This window comes from Temnothorax nylanderi, unplaced genomic scaffold, assembly GCF_030848795.1.
Source record: "Temnothorax nylanderi isolate EJ_2023f unplaced genomic scaffold, tnyl_v1.0 TNYL_tig0528_pilon, whole genome shotgun sequence".
Taxonomy (NCBI): domain Eukaryota; kingdom Metazoa; phylum Arthropoda; class Insecta; order Hymenoptera; family Formicidae; genus Temnothorax; species Temnothorax nylanderi.
Window position 1 is genome coordinate 36,359 of NW_027249590.1, and position 17,005 is coordinate 53,363.

The 17,005-nt window shown below is 36.6% G+C and overlaps 2 long non-coding RNA genes across 2 annotated transcripts; both read right to left on the reverse strand.

Annotated features, from left to right (window-relative positions):
* Positions 1-11,655: 11,655 nt before the first annotated feature.
* On the reverse strand, positions 11,656-12,366 carry LOC139783668 (uncharacterized). Its single transcript, XR_011721341.1, has 2 exons — positions 12,204-12,366; positions 11,656-11,928 (listed from the first exon to the last, which is right to left on the reverse strand). It is a non-coding gene; the product is annotated as an uncharacterized lncRNA (long non-coding RNA).
* A 2,340-nt stretch (positions 12,367-14,706) lies between these two features.
* LOC139783670 (uncharacterized) lies at positions 14,707-15,954 on the reverse strand. Its single transcript, XR_011721343.1, has 3 exons — positions 15,680-15,954; positions 15,267-15,531; positions 14,707-15,196 (listed from the first exon to the last, which is right to left on the reverse strand). It is a non-coding gene; the product is annotated as an uncharacterized lncRNA (long non-coding RNA).
* Between the last annotated feature and the right edge of the window lie 1,051 nt (positions 15,955-17,005).

The window sequence follows — 17,005 nt, forward strand, 5'->3', positions numbered from 1 at the left end:
TTCTATTGTAAATGAATTTGGAATATCGATTGTGTGTGTGTGCCGGCTTTACATCTAATTCCTGAGAGTGACCATTGCTTGAAGTCATCCTCCAAAGATAGTTTGCCGCCGTTCGTATATGCCTTACGTGTATGAGATGTAAGCGTGCCACGTGATGACCCGCTGATTAGTGTATACGTGCCACGTGATGACCCACTGGTTAAGTACGTGGTGTACGAAGCCCGATGCACGAGAATCAGGTTTTCTGGAGCCAATTCCACAGACTCGTCGCCAATTGTTAGGTTTGTAGAAAGTGGGCTCTGCTTTCAGCTCCAATACTTTATTATAATATATAACTATAATCGCTACGTACAACACGACTGCACACGGCGGTGATCGGCGTGAGAGGGAGAGCGAAGGAAGCATTCCCCCTACGCGGGTATCGAACGCGCTCGGTAGCAGCGCCGCGGCAGACATACCCTAAATCAAGGCCCGCGCGTTACCAACATATACGCGGTCCTAACACATACAAAATAGAAGACTTACACCATGCAGAGGGACGAGGAAAGGGGGAGAAGAGGACCGAAGAAAGACCAATTGAAGGAGAGAGAGAGAGAGAGAGAGAGAGAGAGAGAGAGAGAGAGAGAGAGAGAGAGATTGATTGATTGATTGATTGATTGATTGAATTTATTATGCCCAAACATCTCAAAGGGCAAAAATCAAAATCACAGATACATAGATAAAACGCAAGAAACATTGACTGCACTACAATGGACCATTGTAATGCATCCAATACACTTAAGACTAAACTAAACTAAACTAAACTAAAGTACAACAAAAGAAAAAGAAAAAGCATGAGCAAGATGTAACTAAGTGTAATGTAGACTTGATGTAGATACGTAATATAACCTTAACTAATATAACTACTAATGTATGTACAACGCAACTACTAAATTATATAACTAGGTAGCAATACAATTGCACTACTAAATTGCACCGGCAAACCAACAGCCGAGCGTTAACCAGATTCAGAGGCGAATAAATATAAGCGGAGGAAGTTTTTGAAGGATGGAAGAGAGGGTGCGGATGTTACGTTGATAGGAAGAGAATGCCAAAAACGTATCGCAGAAAGACGAAAAGAGTTCCAATACGTTGCGGTTCTACAAAACGGTATGTGAAAAGTCTGCGACGAACTGGGAAGGCGATCGGATCTTCTAAGCGATGAGTCAGGCGAAGTGAAAAGCTCACTCAGGTAGATTGGAGACTGTAGGAACAAGATACGATAAACCTGACAGCCTAGAAAGTACAATCTCCTATTCTCAACCGAAAGCCAACCCAGTCGACGCCTATAGGGCGTGACATGTTCATCACGTCTAAGATTAAAAATGTAACGTACACAGCAATTTACAAGTCTCTGCAACTTCGTATTTAACTCTCCGCTTAAACCGTCATAGACGAGGCAGCAGTAGTCCACATGAGGTATAATCAATGTCATTACTAATTTAATTCTCAATTCGGTGGAAAGAGAGTTTCTGTTAAATTTTAGTTTGTACAACGCATAGTGTACTTTCTGCGATACATGCGAAATGTGCTTCTTCCAGGACAGAGTAGGCGTAAAAACCACTCCTAAGTTCCTCACCTCGCTGACAAAAGGGATAGGTACCTGGTTTACCGTAATGGGAGGTAGAAGGCTAAGGTCGATATTCCTCACGTAAGCATTACTACCATAGATCATCACCTTCGATTTAGACGGATTAAGTTTCAGACCGTTAGATTCTGCGTAATTAAAAATAGCAGTTGCATCTCTAGTGATTAACTCCAATCCATGACGTATGTTGGCCGGAGAACATGAGAGATAAACTTGAATGTCGTCAGCAAATAACATATGAAGTGCATGCAGTAATACCCCACCTATATCGTTGATGAACAGAGAGAATAAAAGTGGCCCGAGTACAGAGCCCTGAGGAACGCCCAATGACGTATATAACCACTCAGAGAAATTCCCAGCATCATCGACCACAGACTGATAACGACCAGTCAAGTAAGAAAAGATCCACGTAAGGACGGCATCCGAAAAGCCGATCTTTTTTAACTTGATGAGCAGCTTGAGATGTGGGACAGTATCGAATGCTTTACTAAAATCGAAGAGGATCATAATTATAATAAGACCATTATCAATTCCCTCTCTGATGTCGTCGCAACCCGTAGAAGTGCTGTCTGTGTATTATGACATGGCCGATATGCAGACTGTCTAGGATTTATAAGGTCATGTTCAATTAAGTATTCGGTAATTTGTGAGGCAACAATCCTCTCAAGCAATTTAGACAGCTCTGGCAGATTAGCTATAGGTCTTGTATCAGACGGGGATAATGGAATACGAATCTTCGAATGAGGGCGGATCATCGCACGCTTCCATTGAGATGGAAAAGAGGAAGTTTCTAGTAAGCGGTTGAACAAAGCAATGAGATGCGACGAGATTATAGGCCAAGCAATCTGCAGAATATAAAGTGGTATACCATCTGAACCAGATGCATAAGAATGGAGCGGTTCTATTGAGATAAGTCTGAGGACCATGTCAGGTGTCACAGCAGAGAATACAAACTCTGGTCTCTGAGATGTTCGAGTCACCAAAGCAACAGCAGAAATAAAGTCCGTATACAAGCAAGGTGTCTGAGCATTGGAAACTGAAACGTAAAATAAGTTCAATTGACTGGGCGTAAAAAAATGTAGAGGAGAGACCAAAGTTGATTTTACAAGACCCAACCGCGCTAGTTCTCTCCAAAGTTTAGCAGGGTCGGTGATGTTTTTGAGAGAATCGAGTTGAAATTTACCTTTGGCACGTTTGATATCCGAATTAAGTTGGTTTCGGAAATGTCTGTAAGTGGCATAGTCAAGTAAACCACCAGAATGTTTTGCCTGCTTGTATAACTGGTTGCGAGTACGAATCCGGGCCTCAAGCTCACCCGTGAGCCATCGCACCGGGGGCCTCTTGATAACAAATGCTTGCTTAGGGGCAAACACGTCAAGTGTTTGAAGTAAAGCTCCCGACAGTCCCATACAAAGCCTCTCAGTTTCACTAACGCCGGTCCGGTCATCCAGCCCCACGCCCTCACCACTAACCTCAGCAGACACAGGATCATTGATTACAGAGCAAAGATGATCACGGAACTTGTCACAATCAATAGATCTATAACAACGCCTCACAATGGTACGGTCAATCACCAAGTTCGTGCCCAGGGTTAGCGATAACTCGATAAGGTCATGACCAGCTATAAACGGACACTCAGATCTAGTAAACGACAAGACTTTTTCGCTGTCATCCACCGCTAAAACATCAAGCCACGAGTCAGTGGAGGCTGTGTGATGCGTAGCTCCTGTATGAACAATATGCATTGCTATACTCGACATAAGTTCGCGCAAGTAGCCAGCCTCAAAGTTGTTTGTAAGAAGGTTACAGTTAAAGTCTCCTCCAATAATTATGTTCTTATATAGGTGTGAAACACCAAGAAGTGTTTCTGTAAATTCATTTAGGAGAAGACCTTTAGGCCTCCTATAGACCGATGCAAATAATACAGTCTCATTATTCGGTAGACGGATCTCACAGATGAGATACTCTGGAGCATCAACATCACCTCTTACAGAAGTAGCGATAACTGTAACCTTCAGTGATTTATGAACATAGCAGGCAACTCCACCGCCTCTTCTACCTACACGATCATGTCGGATCAGAAAGTAACCATCCAGGGCCACGAGATCATCAGCAACTTCAGCATTCAGCCACGTTTCAGAGACGGAAATAATATGATGAACATTTGTATTAAAATGTAACCTTACTAAGTCGATGTGACCACGGAGCGAATTTGCATTAAACTGAGCCACCCGAAGGCCCTGTGTTGACGCGCGATGAGCAGCAGGGGAAGTCACGTAACACACTCGGTCATATCAATTTATTTTAGCAAGGTCTGAGTCAGAGTCAATATGAATAACCGGAGCGCCATCAGCTGATCTGACACATATTCGACACCCCCTCGTCCAAACATACCCTGGTGGAAATAATTTTACAAATTTTCACGCAAAAATTATGCGAAAACTACAATTTCTTATAATATAATTACAACTTTTCACGCTATTTTGACGTAATTTTTACGTCAAAAGTACGCGATTTGGGCCATGTTTGTAATTTTTCATAAATTTACGTAGAAATTTTTACGAATAACTACAACTTTTTGGATATACGACAAAATAAAATATAAAATTTACTTAAATTCTCTCGTTGAACATTATTTTATTGCTGAAAATCTTGATTACGTGCAAGCTTAATTAAATAAATTTATATATATATATATTGTACTTAGAAAATTTGCTTACCACCGCTGGATTTGAACCTGAAACCCCTGGCTCTTGAGTCAGTCACCTTCCGCACTGTGCTACAACATTGATTGATGAAGACGTTTCGTATTGTCTATATATGTTACACTTATTGTTAGCAGACGTACGGAAGGTGTCAGCTCTTAATAGGGTCGGCTCATTATATATATATATATATATATATTTCTTACAAAATTGATGTCGGTCATCTATTCGATATCGAATCGATGACTTATCGACATCGAATTTGACATTGAAAATCAGCCGATTTCAATCAAATTGTTTTGGCATTAAGTTGCTTCTTTCTAAGTTACTTGTGTTCAAAACTCTAAAAATTTTGTCTAAAATTAAGAGACTATCACCATATAGTATGCAGATAGTCATCGATTCGATGTCGATCGATATCGAACCGATGACTATGCATACTCTCATATGGTGACAGGCCGATATTCATAGTCGGTTCTTATATTCAAGTCCGTCTTAAGTTGAATCTTAAAATGTCATGAACCAATCGCATAGCCGTATTAAGCCTCTTGCACAATGCCAGGCAACAGGCAATAGGAACAGGAAATAACAAAAAAATCGTTAATTACAACCTAAAAAATTCGAATACTATGATTGGTTGGCAACAGGCAATAGACACAGAATTTCCAACGTGACGAAAACTCTGTGTCTATTGCCTGTGTCACTGTTTATTCTGTATTTATACATGTATTTATACATGATTTCTGATTTCTATTCCCTGTTCCTATTGCCTGTTGCCTGGCATTGTGCAAGGGGCTTTAGCGTCTTAAGACATAACTTAAGACGGTCTTGAAATAAGATCCGACTATGAATACCGGCCATTAGTCTCTTAATTTTAGACAAAATTTTTAGAGTTTTGAACACAGGTAACTTAGAAAGAAGCAACTCTTGATGCCAAAACAATTTGATTGAAATCAGCTGATTTTTTATGTTAATTTCGATGTCGATAAGTTTCCGGTAAATCGACGTTGAATTGACGTCGATTCGACATCAATCTTCTCACTGGATAAACATACTAAATATGCGACATGTTCGACATTTTTACATCAGGCTATGCTGAAATCTACAACTTTCAATAAGATCTGTTTCTATTCCTGCACTGCTAAACTAGTGCACACTGATGCAGTATAAGTTAGAGTGGGACAAGTATACTTTGTTTATATCTTACATTTAATCATAAAAATATTTTTAGAATATTGTAGAAAATTGTAAATAGTTGTAATTTTTACAATAATTTGCAACTTCTACAAATTACTAAAATTTTTATAAAAAATTTTGTTAGAACGTTGTAGAAAGTTGTAAATAGTTGTGATTTTTACAATAATCTACAACTTCTACAATTTACTACGTTCTCATAAAAAATATTCGCAGAATGTTGTAGATAGTTATAAATAGTTATGATTTTTACAATAATCTATAACTTCTACGATTTACTACGTCTCATAAAAATGTTCGTAAAAAAGTTGTTACAATTTTCTATTACTTTTTACAACTTACTACAATTTACTATAATTTACTACAATTCACCATGAATTTCTACAATTTTCACAAATTTGTAGAAATTTGTGATTTGTTGTAGAAGATTGTAATTTTTCATAGAAATACGTAAATTGTTGTAAAATTATTTCCACCAGGGATGACATTCCAGAAATGATTTGGACGGGAAATAAACCAAGTGTAAGACACCTAAAAGTTTACGGTTGTTTAGCTTATGCGCATATTACTAAACAAGGTAGGCACAAACTCGACTCTAGAGGAAGAGAATGCATACTAGTTGGATACTCTAGTCAAACAAAAGGTATAGATTATGGGGATCCGATTAAGTGCGATGTAATACAAACAAAACATGTAGAGTTTGTCGAAGATGTCTGCGGGTATGAGTACATTTATAGTAAAAAGATACTTGAAACTCCGTTTTCCAATACTGATAACATAGATGAAGTAGATACTGTAGACGATGATGAATCAGTGGAAGACGACGAATCAGTAACTATCGAAACGCAGGAAAAAGATGTAAACAATGATACGGGACCTTCGCAGAAAACTGTATCAGAGGGGAAACGTAGTGTAGGTAGACCGAGAAAAGTAGTTAGAAATCCATGGGGTCGTGCAGGCAAACCTAAAAACATAGAATTTAGCAGAAATAATTGAACCTACAACGTATGAAGAAGCAATGATATCACCACAATCGGATGAGTGGGAAACAGCAATGAATGAAGAGTTAAAAAGTTTAAATGATAGGAATACATGGAAAATAGTAAGCAAACCGGAAAACGTTAATTGTATTGGAAGTAAATGGGTCTATAGAGTTAAGACAGATTCAACAGGTAAAATAGTAAGATACAAAGCTAGATTAGTTGCACAGGGGTTTTCGCGCAAAAAAAAGATATAGATTATTCACAATCATATGCACCCGTTGCTAATATTTCATTGATTAGATTGCTGATAGCCATGTCAACGTCGCATAATTGGAAAATCCATCATTTAAATGTAAAATGTGCATATCTTTATGGAAATCTCTTAAGGAAGTATGAAATTACCACCCGGACATGAAGATCGCGATATAAAAGTAGCAAAACTTTTAAGACCAATATACGGTTTAAAACAGTCAGGACGTAATTGGAATGATGAGATTGATGAATTTCTTATTAAAAACGGATTTAAAAGATTGAAAGCAAACAGCTGTGTTTATATTTATGGTAATGATCTAATTCTTACATTATACGTAGATAATATTATATTATTTGCTCGATCAATTGACAAGATAAACGAAGTTAAGTCATTACTTATGTTAGAATACGAAATAAGAGATTTAGGTAGAACGTCATACTTATTAGGTATAACTATCGAGCACGGAGAGAATAAAGTAAGACTATCGCAAACGTTATATTTAAATAAGTTGTTAAGCGAATATGGAATGGATGATTGTAAGACATGTAAAACGCCAATCGACCTAGGGGTAAAGTTATCAAAATGTGACAGTCCACATAGTGATGTTGAAAGAGATGAAATGAAAGGTGTACCGTACAAACAATTAGTTGGATCACTATAATGTACTTAGCGTTGGCGACACGGCCAGATATATTGTATGCGGTAACAAAATTGTCACAATTTAGCTCCAATCCAGGTAGAGCACACTGGTTACAAGCTAAGAGAGTATTGAGATATTTGGCTGCAACGAAAGATATTGGTTTAGAGTACAGTTGCGGTGCAAATGAGATAGAGATTTTTAGTGATGCTGATTGGGCATCAGATGTCGCTGATAGGCACTCCTATAGTGGAATGATAGTACTTCTAAATGGAAACCCAATAACATGGAAATCCAATAAACAAAAATCGATTTCAACATCTACTATGGAGGCTGAATATGTTGCTCTAGAAGTAGTTGTAAAAGAAGTTATGTGGTTGAATATATATATGATGTTCGATGAATTAGCGCAGAGAACAAGTTTAAATGTGCCTTGTAAGCCATATGTCATCAGATGTGACAATAAATAAGCAATTGATTTTACAAGAAATAAAATAGAGAAATCGCGTACAAAGCATATTGATATAGCTTATCATATTACTAGAGAGATGCATGAGAATGGTTTGATTGAGTTGAAATATGTTTCATCTGGTGACAACGTGGCAGACATTTTTACAAAGGCGTTATCCCATATTGTAATGAACAAGCATGTTGAGAAGTTGGGATTGCGACAAATTGCAGAGTGATCAAAGTGGGCATTTGATAGGTATTTGATGCACCCTGCTATTGGTGCAATAGAATCGAGAGTGTAGGTGAAGGATATCGATTAGGATATGGATGTCGCGATTATCGATGTACAGTCGCGATAGGTGGATCCTTCTTCCGTTAGAAAGCAATATGTATCGCTACGTAATAGACGAGTTCGTATAAGCAAAAGGCGACTAGATATTATTTCCTTTCCCACATCGTTCCTGCATACAAAAGGGCATATTGCGCTCTCTGCCAACACTATACTTACACGTATTTATTAGTTTAATTAATTTATTATTATTAATCAGTCGCGATCGCGATTAGAGAAATGTGTATAAAAATTTAAAAGAGATTTTAATTCGCGGATAATTGTAATTAGTGGAGATGTTTTATCTCTGATTATACACATGCACATTTGTGCAAGAAATATCATCACATCCGTTATACATTATTAGTGGTGCTGGGCACCAACCTACCTTGTGTAGACAGAAAAGAGATAGGGCCAAAGCACATATTACAGTCGTAGTCAGTCGTAGTCGTGGACGTAAGTAACGCACAAGCTTTGGCGTATCCTGATCTGTCAGTTCGGGGACTACGACCGTCGTATATTGTTACGCTATGTTATGTGCTTTGGCCCTTATACTCCTTCCATTCCATTGCCGGCTGATCATAGCCGACAAATGCATGAGCGTAATGGTTTTACGCTCTTTCCCACGATGCGCGAAACACGACCGCGTCGCGAAGGGCCATAGCAATTAAACTAATTAATTACGGAATCATTAATGTTCAAAATCTATTTATATACTATAATTTACACGCGTGATTACATCTTCGATTAAAAATGAAAAAGACGTTAACTAATCAAAAGCTCTTGATCTTGAAAAAGATTTTTAATCAACCGATTACTTTTCGCGAATGATAGAAATTTTACTATATATAAATATGATATAATCAGAAACTCTAAATCTTGACAAAACACTTTCAATAAACAGCGTGTAATCTGAATAAACTCGATTAGACTTTTTCGCGAATGGAACTTTACTTTAAAACAAATGTGAAGTAAATAAGTGACAATTGATAAACGCGAACTGAGAAAATCTAAGGCCCATCCCAAGTAGAACAAATCAGTCATGAAAATATCAAAATGACATCATTCTGTAATCATTTTTTACGCGTTATCGTGACGTCAAAATAGCCCATTAGGAGCATCTAATCTTAACTAATCACTACTTCTCTTTAACTTTTATTTGATCTTTTCGTTGTTCTATTTAAGAATATACTCGAAATATGTTATGAGAACTGAAGAAAATTATGACTGATCATGCAATTTGTAACAATATATACTGTTACCTCGTAAAACAGCATATCACAAGTCAGTCATTTCAAACTGATTCTTGACGTTGACCATATGATGACATAAAATTCATCATTTTAATGTCACCTTGACGTTTCTGTGATTAACTTGCTCTACTTGGGATATTTTCGATTTATTGTTTCGAATATCGAGTCTCACTTCAAGAGAGTGAGAAATGCAAAATTAAGTAATGACGTGAGATCCGAAAGAGATAACAAATTTCCCGCATAATGTTGTGCTAATTTAAATATTTTGCGCACTTTAGCAAATACAATTTGAATTTTGATAGCTATTATACATCTCATTACTATGTATTCCTCAAAATCAAATATTTATATTAATGCGAAATTGGTCAACTTTAAAATAATTGCTACAAAAAATGTTTCTGTTTCGCGAAATAACATTTATTTTGGATATTACGTCATACCACTTTAACTGGTTTTTATACCGGTATAAAAACCAGTTAAAGTGGTATGACGTGATATCCAAAATAAATGTTATTTCGCGAAACAGAAACATTTTTTGTAGCAATTATTTTAAAGTTGACCAATTTCGCATTAATATAAATATTTGATTTTGAGGAATACATAGTAATGAGATGTATAATAGCTATCAAAATTCAAATTGTATTTGCTAAAGTGCGCAAAATATATAAATTAGCACAACATTATGCGGGAAATTTGTTATCTCTTTCGGATCTCACGTCATTAATTTTGCATTTCTCACTCTCTTGAGCTGAGACTCGATATTCGAAACGATAAATCGAAAATATGGGCCTTAGATTTTCTCAGTTCGCGTTTATCAATTGTCACTTATTTACTTCACATTTGTTAAAGTCCTGCATGTTTATATTACATTTAAAGTAAAGTTCCATTCGCGAAAAAGTCTAATCGAGTTTATTCAGATTACACGCTGTTTATTGAAAGTGTTTTGTCAAGATTTAGAGTTTCTGATTATATCATATTTATATATAGTAAAATTTATATCATTCGCGAAAAGTAATCGGTTGATTAAAAATCTTTTTCAAGATCAAGAGCTTTTGATTAGTTAACGTCTTTTTCATTTTTAATCGAAGATGTAATCCGCGTGTAAATTATAGTATATAAATATATTTTGAACATTAATGATTCCGTAATTAATTAGTTTAATTGCTATGGCCCTTCACGACGCGGTCGTGTTTCGCGCATCGTGGGAAAGAGCGTAAACCTATTACGCTCATGCATTTGCCAGCTATGATCAGCCGGCAATAGAAGGAGTATATATCTCCTTCCTGTCTACACAAGGTAGGTTGGTGCCCAGCACCATCAATTAATGTGCAACAGGTGATAATATTTTTTGCACAAATGGTGCATGTGTAATCGGAGATAAAAAGATGGAGGTTCTACATATAATAGATGTATCTAAAAATTGGAAAAAAACTTCATGGACGTATAAATTGAGATGCGAGAAAAGTGCTCGAAAAATTTTAGCATCGGTTACCGTGTAAAAATGTGCAAAAATGAATTTTGAAATCACAGTTTTTACATGAGCTCTTATGGCAGAGGGGTTCCTGGAGACAGGAAACGAGATATTAATTATATGAAGGCGGCCTACCAGAGATTCAAAAAACGGAATTCTTATAGATCGTAATCTAAGCTTTTCAGAAATATCGAGAAAAACAAGGGTTACCGTGTAAAATTTTGTGATATTGGCTATTGAAACAGGCCATATCACAGTTCACGTAGCGTGCTTCGATTAACAAGGGAGATTTGGCAACGTCGCAGCGACTGCACCCGTGCGGAAAGTGTGCAGCCAGTACAGCACCACAATATGACAGCACTTCAAACTTAAGCACCTAACCTAACGAGCGCTTACGGAGGAGTACTCGTTCTAAAATTATGTGAAATACAAGTTCTATCAATAAACAACAAAACATAATTTATATCTTTATTTATCTGAGAACAAGGAATAAACTTTATCAATTAGTTTTTTTGACGTAGTGACTCGAGCCTTGCCATCGATGCTCTCTCCAAACAAAACTCTAATACCATCATAACCATTCTTCGTGAAAGTTTCCTCTAGTATATTTCTGTTTATACCTGCTTTAGCCATTTTTTGAATTAAATTTGCCGAAATTTTGTTCTGATATACTGATCGTAGCGAAGTTTTGTTAGCGGATATAATGGATTTTCTATTCTTTTCATCTATCATGTTTGTGACGCTCTTAGCAAACTTTTTGATCAGCAAATCATCTATTTTCAAATAATCGATAATTTTTTTCAACATGATAACATCATCGACAGCATTGTGAAGGTTCTCGTGATTTTCGCCTGGAAGGAAATCTTGTAAAAGAGCTTTTACCGAAAAGCTCTGTTTATTTTTTCGCCTCTCTGGAAGTGCATTCCTCAAAATATCGAGAGTATCTGCGAATCCGCTCACTGTTTTTTTAAAGGTCTCCATCACTCCCAATTTAACAATTAGAGACAATATTCTTGGAACATCGAATCTGTATGGAATAATAGATCAAATGTACAGAAAACAATAAAGCTTACTCTCAAATCTACCAATATAGCAAGCAACTGTAATCAGCTCTGTCATAAATAATAAAATTTGCAATAATACATAAGTAATTTATTATTTATTTATCAGCCTTATCACTTGCTGAATGGCTTCTACGTATTTCAAGCATCCCAAAAAGTTGAATAATTAGTCAGAAATCTAAAAATTTTAAAAGCAAATGTTACAGTTACTTGACCGGTTGAAAAAAAAACATTTTCTCACTTGAAGCCATTATGGGATAAAAGAATTATCTGGCAGGCCTTATTTTCTTTGCCGCTTATCTCCTCAAGATATTTCAAAAATCCGTCCACAGCAGCTCGTACGGGTATTGTCTGTACCAAATCTTCGTGTACATACATATCCCCATCGATGATTTGCATTCCGGTAATTGCGGATGCTGATTTCGAGATGGGTATGGATGGAGTTATGTAGGCGTTGAACGTTGATACCCCATCATATGCTGCTATCTAAAAAAAGGTCTCAATAATTTTTGTACAAAAATCTATCTCAACTTATATGTATTTTTTTTAATCACTTGACAAATCTAGTCAGTACTTCTAAGACCTGTAGTTTCTAGGTCAAAGTAAACTATCCTGTAATTATCATCTTCAAAATTGTTGGGATTGTTCATTGCACGTGGAGTATTCTCAAATAAATCTGAAACGTTGTAGCATGATACTCCAGATTCATAAGTCAATCCCTCTTGCCGCTGTCTTGATGCAGTGGCGATAGATCGTTGTTTCTTTGCATAAAGTCTTCTTTTTTTTATTTCTTTAGTTTTGGAGAGCTTGGCCCTGATCTCCCTTTTCTTATCTTTTTGTAGCCGATATGCTAATGTGCGAGCACTGACAGGAGAAAGCAGGAGCTTGTTGTACACTTTTGCTATATACGTATAACCATCATTCTTCTGACATACTGAAGTAGCTACGCGGTAATGAAGAGATTCCGATGCAGAATAATGACGAGCCTTTGGAGTTTTGCTCGCTACGGCATTATTTAACGATTCATTCGCTTGTGTGCAACCACATGGAGCGATTTTTTCCGCGTTTCTTGCAAATCGCGATAAAAGAGCATGTAGTTTCTCACGCAACTCCTCATCTGCAAGTGGCTTTCCATGCGGCAGATTATTGTGCTTATAGTTATTATTTACATGCGATTTGCACCAATCACCACATAATTGATGATCCCCGAACGCGTGAGGAACTATTGCCTCCAATGCAGCTCTCACTTTCTCGGTATTGCCTTTATTCTGTTTGACCGCACTCGAGAAACATCGAGAAAAATATTCAATGAGTTTTGGCGACAATTTCATAGAATATAATGCCGAGGTAAACGATTTCAGTGTGTGATTGAAATCTGACCACTTTTCAATCTCGTGAGTAGCATTCCTACGAACACCAGCTACTGTGCTGGAGTCATCATCACCGATGATAACTGAAGCGTACACTCCAGCCTCCTCAAATAATTCATTTTTTGTAAAAAGTTCCACTGCCATATCTGGCTCCATGCTTTTCGCACTTCCATTATAATTTCGTCTACAGTCGTGATCTGTCTCGGAGTGCCCAAGTTGACACTTTCTACATTGCTTAGTCCGTACTGCATACGAAGCTACCTTACCTGAATGGTGGCCGATAATCATGGAATGACCTAGGAAACAATACTGTACTTTTGGAAAGTATTTAGAAAAACATTTTTCCAATCGTTCATGAATATCAGTGGACGGCAAGTTCATTCAAGCAAAATTCAGAATAATACACATGCATTAAAATTTTAGTGGAAAATAAAACTACATTTTGCATGCTGGACTACGGATTTAATAATTTATTTTACCTGATAGACTATTATAAGCATGCCCCGTCCCTCGCTTTTGCCAACCACAATCAAATGAAAATTTTAGAGGTGTTTTGCTACTTGTTTTTTCTGGAGTCTCTTTTGCTATGTTGGAGCTGTTTTCTTTATCATCTACATTCCTGCTAATTCAAATCACACACAAATATACGTTTATGAAAGAGTGAGAATTAAAATCAAAATCTAGATTTTAATACTAAAAAGTTGTTTTTCAAGTTTTCATGCATTGATATGAAATTAATTAACAATTTTGTAAAAAAGAGAAATTGTGAATTGTTCTATTAGTTGTTCTCTAAAGCATTCAAACATAAAAAAGTGTGATTGAAACCAGTACATACAACAGACATGCGAGTCAAAAAGTCATGTAAGTAAAACCTATGGCCCTGCTCACAATCCTCATACCGTATAACATAAGAGACCTTCTAATCAGAGACTGGCCATAAGAGCGTGTCGCCCATGTTTCGTCAAAATCCAGCGAGTGAGAAGGCTGTACATTGACTATCGCTGTCTCTTTCTCTTTTTGTCTTTATCTCTTTTCTATTCCTTTCTCTTTCTGTTTCTCTGCTTTTGACGAAAAATGTCGGACCAATGAAAAGTGGCCCTCTTATGGCCAGTCTTCGATTAGAGGGTCTCTTTTTATTATTTAGCTTCACTTCAAAGAAGACTCTATAAAAGAGTTTCAGTCTTGGAAAGATAGGATGTACAGAGGGAATGAAATGTCTAGTCTAGCAAGTGTGTATCGTTGATTGAAAGAATTCGGTTAGAAAAAAGATGGGTAACTTTTTAGATATTCAAGTTTCAAAACCATTATTTATACATATAATTATACTGTACATTGAGAGCTGGTGTAACATTTAAAGATACAATGTAAAAAGAACTTAAATATACTTATCCAAACTTATACATTTGTGTAAATAAGGGCATACTATTATAACTAATCTGATTTTCTCTATCACTATCTTAATCATACGAGTAAAATTATCGCATAACGCAGAATTTTTACAGAAGTAACTAGAAAAATTTTACAATCGATATTGAATTATTTTTATACCTACATAAGCTTATGTCTCTAAAACTTGTACTATTATTTTTGTTTTTATAAAGTTACAAATACAGATTCAATTTGATATGCTCGATAATTATAAACTTCTGCTAAAACACTCACTTATCATCTTCCTGTAAAGCACTCAAAGTCAACTTTTTCTCTAATTGAAGACCTTCTCTGCAACTGTCTTTGGCTACGCTCTCGATTGCAGGGCCCACAACTCTCTCATGTCTTTTCACTACTGTTGGGTTCAAGGCTGGTATATTTAACGCTGATAAAATTGTGTTGAGATGGGTTTCTCCAATACCTGCATCAATCATCCCTAAATAAATTCAATTTTTTATATTATACAACTAGATAATTAGTAAAATCAAGCTTATATAAATACAAACCCATGACTGCCTTCAGGTTTACGGTGTAGTACATATGAGCATCACCGGGCACTTCTGCGTTGGTCGTGACCTTATAACTATTCCCACATTTTGTACATTTTAATGTGATGATACTAGCAAGGCCTGATCGGAATTCATCAGTAGCATATCTTAACGATAATGGTAAATTGCACTCTTTGCACCACATTTCTGCTGCTAAATGAGCCAAGTCAACAATTCTTCGCCCATCTATGACACTTTTGCATTTGTCGAACCAATTTTTGGTCTGAAATGAATATTTCAATTTTTGCTTATACGTATATGAGTAGTGTATAAGAATATGTGTGTGTGTGTGTGTGTGTGTAAAGAGTAAAAGTGATATAGTAATGTAAATAACTTTCACATGTATGATCAAAGTTGAAAATATTACTAACCTCATATAACCTTTTATCTGCCAATGATTTTTGGGCATTTTCCATTCGAAGAACAACTTGTTTTTTTGCGAATCTTCCTCTATTGATACCACGCAAAATTTTATTCTTATTTCTCCAAGAATTGGTCAGGCTTGGAGGAGTCATTATTAATTTATAAACAGTAAACACAGTTACTGAATTGAAAAATACCACGGTCATACGAGCAGAATAGCGAGACTCAAGTTGCGACGTTGCCACATTTTCTCGTATGTATAAGCCGGAGTCAAAGGAGCACTTACACGATATTTTTAATTATTCCTCGTTTCGACTAATAGGGGTATAATATAAGCTCTAACGTCATTAAAATTCATGAAAATATTTTATGAATATTTGGAATTGATGAATTTGAAGATTTTGTCTTCATCTCTCAACTGACTAGAGAGTACCTGTAGAACCTCCTTAATCACAATTAATCACGAATTAAAAATCTCGCGAATTAAACTCTCCTTTTTCAATTTTTATACACATTTGTCTAATCGTGATCGCAACTGATTATAATAAATTAAATAAACTAATAAATACGTGTAAGTAGGAAATATGACGTGTTAGGTGAATAGAATGGTTAGGTAGGAATAGAAACATATAGGAACATATAGGAATATAGATAAGTAAGAAATACATATACAGATGAGGTAAAAGTTCGGGTAGGTAGGAACACGAAGGGATATTATAATTTGCAATGTAGGTAATCATGTAATAAATTAAATCTCGAATATATTGTAACTACGTAATATTATATAATATTACTTAATTGTCATATTACTATTTATGTAATAAATTTTTAATTCATTACATAATATGTAATTCTGTAGGGTATATTTTTTTTGTTTCCCGTAGGAAGAGGGGAAATGCCTCGCGCATTCAGCCGGGGGCCGGCCACCCGGGATATGTAAGGCTTGCACCCACTAAAACCCCTCTCCCTGAAACACAGCACACTGGACACAATTGCGACACGCGGGAATACTAACGGGGCACAACATCACGCATCACAACAACAGTCCCTGCGCAAAAACGCCAGGATACACGTAACATTACTCAAGGGACACACGACAGGTCACATCGAGGGAGGGCCCTTCAACCCCTGAGAAAAATGACCTCTAGTCGAATACCAAGCATGTGCGACACCAATGATTTAAACATCCAGGGCCTGGACCGCCGGCATCCGACCGCCTCAGAGAGCCCTCATGATGATAACCGCGGGCAGTCATATCATTGAGGGCTCTCCTCATCGGCTGCGAGATTACTTATTCGAGAGGATCCAAGCCCCCCCCATAGATAACGCGTACA